Source organism: Saccostrea cucullata, unplaced genomic scaffold (assembly GCF_032062105.1).
Source record: "Saccostrea cucullata isolate Sc308-1 unplaced genomic scaffold, CSIRO_AGI_Scuc_v1 ctg389, whole genome shotgun sequence".
Classification (NCBI taxonomy): domain Eukaryota; kingdom Metazoa; phylum Mollusca; class Bivalvia; order Ostreida; family Ostreidae; genus Saccostrea; species Saccostrea cuccullata.
This window is the reverse complement of record NW_026923763.1, coordinates 185,459-192,540: the sequence shown is the minus strand read 5'-3', so window position 1 is coordinate 192,540 and position 7,082 is coordinate 185,459. Positions and strand designations below refer to the sequence as shown.

The 7,082-nt window shown below is 30.7% G+C and overlaps 1 long non-coding RNA gene across 1 annotated transcript; it reads left to right on the top strand.

The window, feature by feature from the left end:
• Positions 1-3,887: 3,887 nt before the first annotated feature.
• Positions 3,888-6,875, top strand: LOC134264866 (uncharacterized). The gene is made up of 4 exons (XR_009991634.1): positions 3,888-4,214; positions 5,682-5,739; positions 6,338-6,371; positions 6,404-6,875. It is a non-coding gene; the product is annotated as an uncharacterized LOC134264866 (long non-coding RNA).
• The last annotated feature ends 207 nt before the right edge of the window (positions 6,876-7,082 follow it).

The window sequence follows — 7,082 nt, the reverse complement described above, 5'->3', positions numbered from 1 at the left end:
CGAATGTCAAAGAGTTTAGCCAATTTCCAACAGGATTACATATTAGAAAGAATTAAAGGATTACCGGTAATTTGTCTAATAATTGTCACCAACGATAAAAGTACCTGATGCTATTATTTTTTTAACCAATGCAAATCTATTTGCAATTTGAATGACACTAGTGCCGAGAATACTACGTCTTACTAAAATTCCAAGGATGACAGAGAATAATTGTACTGTTTGGTTTAGTATGTACATTTAATAAATCTGCAATGTTCATGGGAAAACACACACTCACCACTAGATCTGCCATGAAAATTTCAATCTCATGAAACATCCTATAGAACTTATACCATGGAAGCAAAAAAAAATTATAAGTGCTGAAAAAATTATTGTGTAAGGGTGATTTTGACATGTCGATCAATATATATATATAAAACAGATATTTTTTTATTGTTTGACTTACTTAATCCTTTAAATTATGAACTCTTACAGATAGTAATTTATCTAAACTTAATCATTTTAAAGATACATAAATTACTCAAACATGTCACCATTGAACGTGTTCTTATTTTTCCAATTAAATGACATAGTTTTAGTAATGATGCTCTCAATGCCATTCTAACCATCAACTATGGAGCTTGGTGTTAAGAATCTATATGAATTTGAGTTATGTACGGAAAACCTCGATCATTCAGTGGCCTTAGCTTAAGAATGGGATCTCTGCCTTCCAAGGACACGATCGCCTGTAAGCACTGTGTTTTAAACAAACTAATGTTACAAAGTGGAAATACTGAACATATTCATCTCCGCTTACATAGATTTTATCTATTGGTATATGGATAAAAACATGATAAACAATGTTGCACCTTACTAAGACAGGCCCGAGCATTTCCTGTGATCAGAAGCCAGACGTTAAATAGGTGTAGCAAACAAACCACTTATTTGTATTTATGAATAGGGAAAAATGTATTACATAGACACAAAAAGTAGTAAAACGAACCACTTCACTGCATTTTTAATCAAATAAATCGCATCCAAAATACCAATGTTGAAACTGAGAGTATTTTCTTCTTTCACTTCCGTCATAACGTCACACATGCGTATGAACGGTTTATAGAATATTCCGAAGATTGAACCCGATTACTATTATGCTTGTGAATCGTGAAAACGAATTTTTGGCCATCTATGCCTTAAATATTCAACTTATGATTTAAACCATACTTATTACTGTTCTATTATCGATAGTTTTAAATATTCAAAGCGATTTTTACACCTAAATCCCAAAAGTTTAGATGTTATTAAGATATTTTAAAGAATTATTTTTCAGCACATTTGGTTTAAAAATGTGAAATTTTCTTGTTTGATCCCTGCTGTCCCACTTAATTTTTATGCCATATAAGGGAGAGACTGATGGAAAATAATGTGTTAATTTTAAAAAGAAATCTGTAGTTGAAATATGAAACAGTAATTCATTTTTACTAGTAATGACGTTTATAATTTTAAGCTAAATATGTTTAAATCGCCCTAGAAAGTAATGTTAAGGGGATCAGAAGAATAAAAAAAAATAATCAAACCTTTAAACAAGAATATATTTTCTCTACAATTCATATGTTAATTAAATTCTTTTGCTTTTAATATTATAAAGCTAACATAAATATCTTAGTTACTGCATTTCCGTAATTTCACGAGCTTATGTCTATTTTTAGTAACAATCCTTTCAAAAGGAGGCCCGGTTGATCCCAAAATTCACACATATCTGGAAAGGACAAATAGTTAAGATTCTGAGAAATAAAAAAAAAATCTGTAGGTCCCTAATTTTTTTTTCGACTGGTATGGATCTTTACCTTAATTTTACTTGGCACTAAGGCGCATGGAGCAGTGGGATGGGGGTCTTAATCGCGCAACCGGCTGCCGTGATACAGGTTCTCGAATTTTTAATGTCTCAACTCCAGAACAAGCAACTCCCACTTCAAGGTCCCGAGCCCATTGTGAAGGAACAAGTCCTTTCTATTTTTATCGACTTACGAAACTCGCAGAAGAGAATGTAAATTTTAATCTTTCTTGAACAGGTAGGTTTGTATATAAAATATTCTATCATTTTAATGACTAATTTCCTACGTAGAAAAGGAAACATACTTACTGCATATTCAATGAACAATCCAGAGAAATTCGAAAGTCAAAATGAATACGGAGTGTAAATTTGGACTGAGACAAATAGCTGAGAAAATGAATTGAAATTTCGTCTTTATAATGATCAGTTTTAACTTTTAGGTTAAAAACAATAAACAACATCGAAAAGGTTTTAGAGAATAAAGTTAACGTTGGTATTCATCTTCAGCGCAAATCTTTCTTTTTGGGTACATTGCGAGTATATGTGAGGCATCCTAGCTGTGGTGAAGGATTTTTCCTAAGATCCAGTTAGATTACTTTAACTAGGAAGTTTGCTACTTCAATAAATATTAAAGACTGATTTTATGCTAACGTTTTAATATCTTAAAGTAAAAAAAAAACATGTCGAATACAGTATACCTTCAGTTATGTAAATGAGTTATATCAGTTTCATTGACATTGGAAGGGGAAGATCGAAATATCAAGTTTCAAATCTTAATTCCAATATCTCACCTGAAGCAGTTTCTGCCCCAAGCTTTCAGTCAATACTGTACTGTAATAATTTGAAAGGAACTTGATGATGTGAAACGACAAAACAATTATCAGAACTATAACAAAAATTGACCCGTGCATACAATTAATATTCTAGTAAAAGTATAACTATGGGATTTTTTCCTGCCAGCTTCCTCTACGTATATTTTCTGTGATATGATAGAAGTCATGTTGGATCCCATTGTAGAGAGAGATTTTTATACTTATTTAGATATCGAGTTTCTTGAAAATGATTTTGATGAAAATGTAGCTTTATTATCTTTCTTGTCGTTTTGGTTTATTTTACTGAAAATCTCCATTCAACTTTTTATTAAAGATACAAGCTGAATTTAAGCAAGTGAAAATGTTCATAGATATTTTTTTTACAAATACTTAGAGGACACTGCTCATTGATATGGTTGCAATTGTTTCTACACAAATTTCGACATACACTCTGGCATTCATTTCCAAATAATCCGTCAGGGCATTTTTCAGTGCAGTTCCAACCAAAATAGCCAACATCGCATCCTATGATAAAAATATATATCATTAGTATTTTAAGTCATTTTCTTTTTATTTAGTAATTCCAAATGTATCGTTGCACACAGAAGAGACGCTTTTTATATCTTTTTTTCCAATTAACATATTTTTTAACTACTACTTTAAAGAATTTTTGAGGCAAATAAAATAACAAAATAAGTGTAAATGTTAAAACAAATTTGCATGCTTTATCAGAAGATATGCAGGTAATTATTTATATATCTTCTTATTTTAATGTTATTCATTCGACAAAGAATGCTAGAATATGATTTAAAATTTGTACAAATACAACACCCCAGTCAGTAAACACATAATCTACATGGAACTGGAATGTTGGTTTTACGTTGAGACCGGTATAAGATAGATTGGCCAATGAAGGGTCAATGTTTGATAACATATGTTGTACTTATTCGTAATATCCAGATAAAATGGTCTCAAGTGGCTTGGTTAACACTTGTCCAGTGTGTCTTTTTCGTATACATTGCAATTAAGTAGCCTATTCGGCTATTCGACATTTTACATTTGTCAGATATGGTACAGTGCTGCTATCCCACAAGTTGACATGGGATGGGATCGGATAGGATTCAGGATTGAGGATTCACGATAGAAACATATAGAAGTTAATCCAATCCAATCCTATCCTATCCTATCCTGTATCCTACAGCCAATCAGATTCGAGCAAGGGTTCATTCATATTTCAGAATAAATTACAAAAACGAAATACGATATAAAATGTTTACAAAAGAAATATTTATAAAATTTCAATAGAAAATAAAAAATTCTTTTCTCTAAACACAGATTTACATTATAAACTTCGAGTAACACGGCGTACGATCTAACCGTGAACGATCACCGGAAGAATTTCGGAATGTAAACAACGAAGAGTCCAGGCATCGAAAGACCGTTTTTCTTCAGCTTGATTGGATAATTTAACGATTCTTACTTGTGTAAAAGTGTAATGACATGTTTTTCTGTTAAATATGCTCTGTTTGTTTGGATAATTCCACAGGAACCGTCAACAGCGGACTTGAATAGATGACGTGCGAGATCATGTAAGTATACTACACACTGTACATGTTTGCATTTTTATGCATATTTATCCCTTTAAACAATGCTCTAATGTCTTAGACTATAAAAATTTTATTGTATTTAACATAAACAAAAATTGGGTGCGGAAAAAAGAAGTAGTGTAGACAGAAGGGGGGATAAATATTTAAAAATACTCTGTCATATGATTCAATCAGCTATCAGTGAGCTCTAAGACTAAAACAATCATATGTATTATGCCTTAATCAGGTTGTTACTCTTATCATTTCCCTAATAAGGTCAGAAAAAAGTTTCTTTCATTTCAGTGTAATTTATAATAAATGAATGTAGAATCATCATAACCATTTCTAATGCTACTGCTTAAATGTTTAAAAAGCTCAGTCAGCAGTGCATATACATTTTGTACATGTATGTATGATGTATTATGAGTTATGAAACATAAGTTAATCTTTTAATATTCATACCCTCGAATCATGAGTTTTCGTGGCATTACGGTGAATTTGTAATTAAGTGCTTCAAGACTCCATAATTGAGATGTTTGCTATTTATCACATATACAAACAATAATTCTCCTTATTTTAAAATGATTTTAACTCACATATCATTTGTTATTTGTTCAGAAGGTCATTGAATTCTTGCAAAGTTGCCCTTTCGACTTTTTTGCTGACGTCATATGTTTTCGTGGTATTTATAAAACAAGTAAACTCTGGAAATCTAGTCGAACAAAATCCATCAAAATTTTACAGTGTCAAAAATACTAGTTAATTGACAAAATGATTACATTATTTGACATGGAAATTTATTTGTTGTTAATTAAGACCACATCTATCTAGGCGTGCCTAAGCTGTATTGCTAAATAATGTAAAAATTTTCTCTTTCTCAAGAGTGGCCCTTGAGTGGCCTAGAAGTAATTTTGTAAAGCTTTATTCGTATGTTTCATGTTATAAAATATAAATTCCATGTATATTTAAAGAAATGAAATGTTTAATTCAATTTATTATCAGTGGCACAATATTTTTTTTTATCATATAACATTTTAACACCCCCAATATTTTCTTTGAAAATTATATAAAAAATGACGTTACTAGATCACCGTAGAAAAAATATCAAAAGTGGGAAATTCCATCTTATTGTCACATGACCGGTAGCTGTATAGATAGTTAACAGACGATGATGTGCAGAATCGCCAGGTATTAGTTTGTAAGTTTGGTATTCTAGTTCAAAACACGACGAATAAGAGTATATTACGCAAATTGTCAAATTTGCGAACTATGCATAACTCACTCGCTATATTTTATTTTGGCAAAGGCAAAAAGGTTTAACATTTGGTCAGAAAACATCCACAGAGTTCCGCTTTATTAATAGCAAATATGACGTCATTTCGATCTCGCATTGTGCGATTATTCCTAAAAATAAAAAATGCCACGAAAACGTATATACCACGAAAACACATGACGGGACAGTAATTACAGAGCCTGGATTTGCCTGCACTCATGCGTCATCACAGTATAAAGGATTTTAAACTAAAAAGTATGTATGATTTTATTTTTATCATGTATTTTTACATGGTCATTAAAATACATAACATCATTTTCTCTTGAGGTGACATGTCTGCAGTTTCTCGGAACAAGTGATTTTTTTTCTTTCAGAAATCTTGAGAGTAAAACTGAAATAAATGTTGAATTTTTCTGGTCATCATGTTGTTGTTTCATAGATATTTTCTTCTTCTTTTTCATATTTAAATTTCAAGACCAAAAAAAAAAAAGAAAACCAAGAAAAAACATAAAATAGATTAATACAAGCAGAACATAGAGAAAGGTCACTAAAACAAATGTATTCATACTTGTTAGCAAGTTAACAAGATAAAATGAATTATAATGTACAGTCAAGTAAATTATGTTGAATAAGATTTTTTTTATTATTATTTTATATGACTGAGGTTGCAGTATCAGATTTTATTTTTCATGATTTCTAAATGCATTACTTTTGGGAGAGAAAAAGGTGAAATTAAAGCCAAGTGTACATGAAATGTGAAAGATAATCACAATCAAAAACATTTTAAATGTGTATGAATTTGAAATGTGACAAAATTTACAATCTACATGTCTATAATGTTTTTTTTTTTCAGGAAACCCTGCACATTTGCAGCTGTACATAATGCAGTTCTTGCCATATGCTGTTAGAGTAAATGTAGAGTCAAACCAGTGTCAGAGAGTCCCAAGTCTGAAATCATGGTGCTTTTATTAAAGAGATCAGTGTTTGTTTTCTGTGCATTGTTGACATTAGTGGAACTGTTTGGTTTATGTCCATCTCTCTGACATTTGAATTTATATTTGAGCGACGGATAAGAAAGCCAAATTATATGCATGTAAAACATTATACAACTGTAATAAAAACATTGATAAACTTAAATTTAAACAAAGTTCATGAACATGTATCTGTGATATTTGCATTGAAATTCATAAATTCTGTACATGGATACTTTTAATGATTTTGTCTCATGGTAATGGAATATTCAGTTGTTTAACATTGTTGATAAATCATCTTGAATAAAAATATTGTGAACTTGATAAGGTATTTTTCCTCATTTAAGCACTGAAATTTTAAGATCAAATGTCAAGGTCAAATACAAAGTTTACTCAAGAATGTGTTGTATAAATGCTGTGAATTCTTATGTATGTTTTATAAGATCTAAGGAAATGTGTGGAGCATTTTAATATTTCTCAATCAGACACTGATTAACATTCAAGATCAAATGCCAAGGTCAAATACAAACCTGGCTTACTCATGAATGAGTTAAAAACACACTTTAAATACTGTGAATTCTTAATTTCTTATGCATCTTTTATAAGATCTAAGGAACATGTGTGACC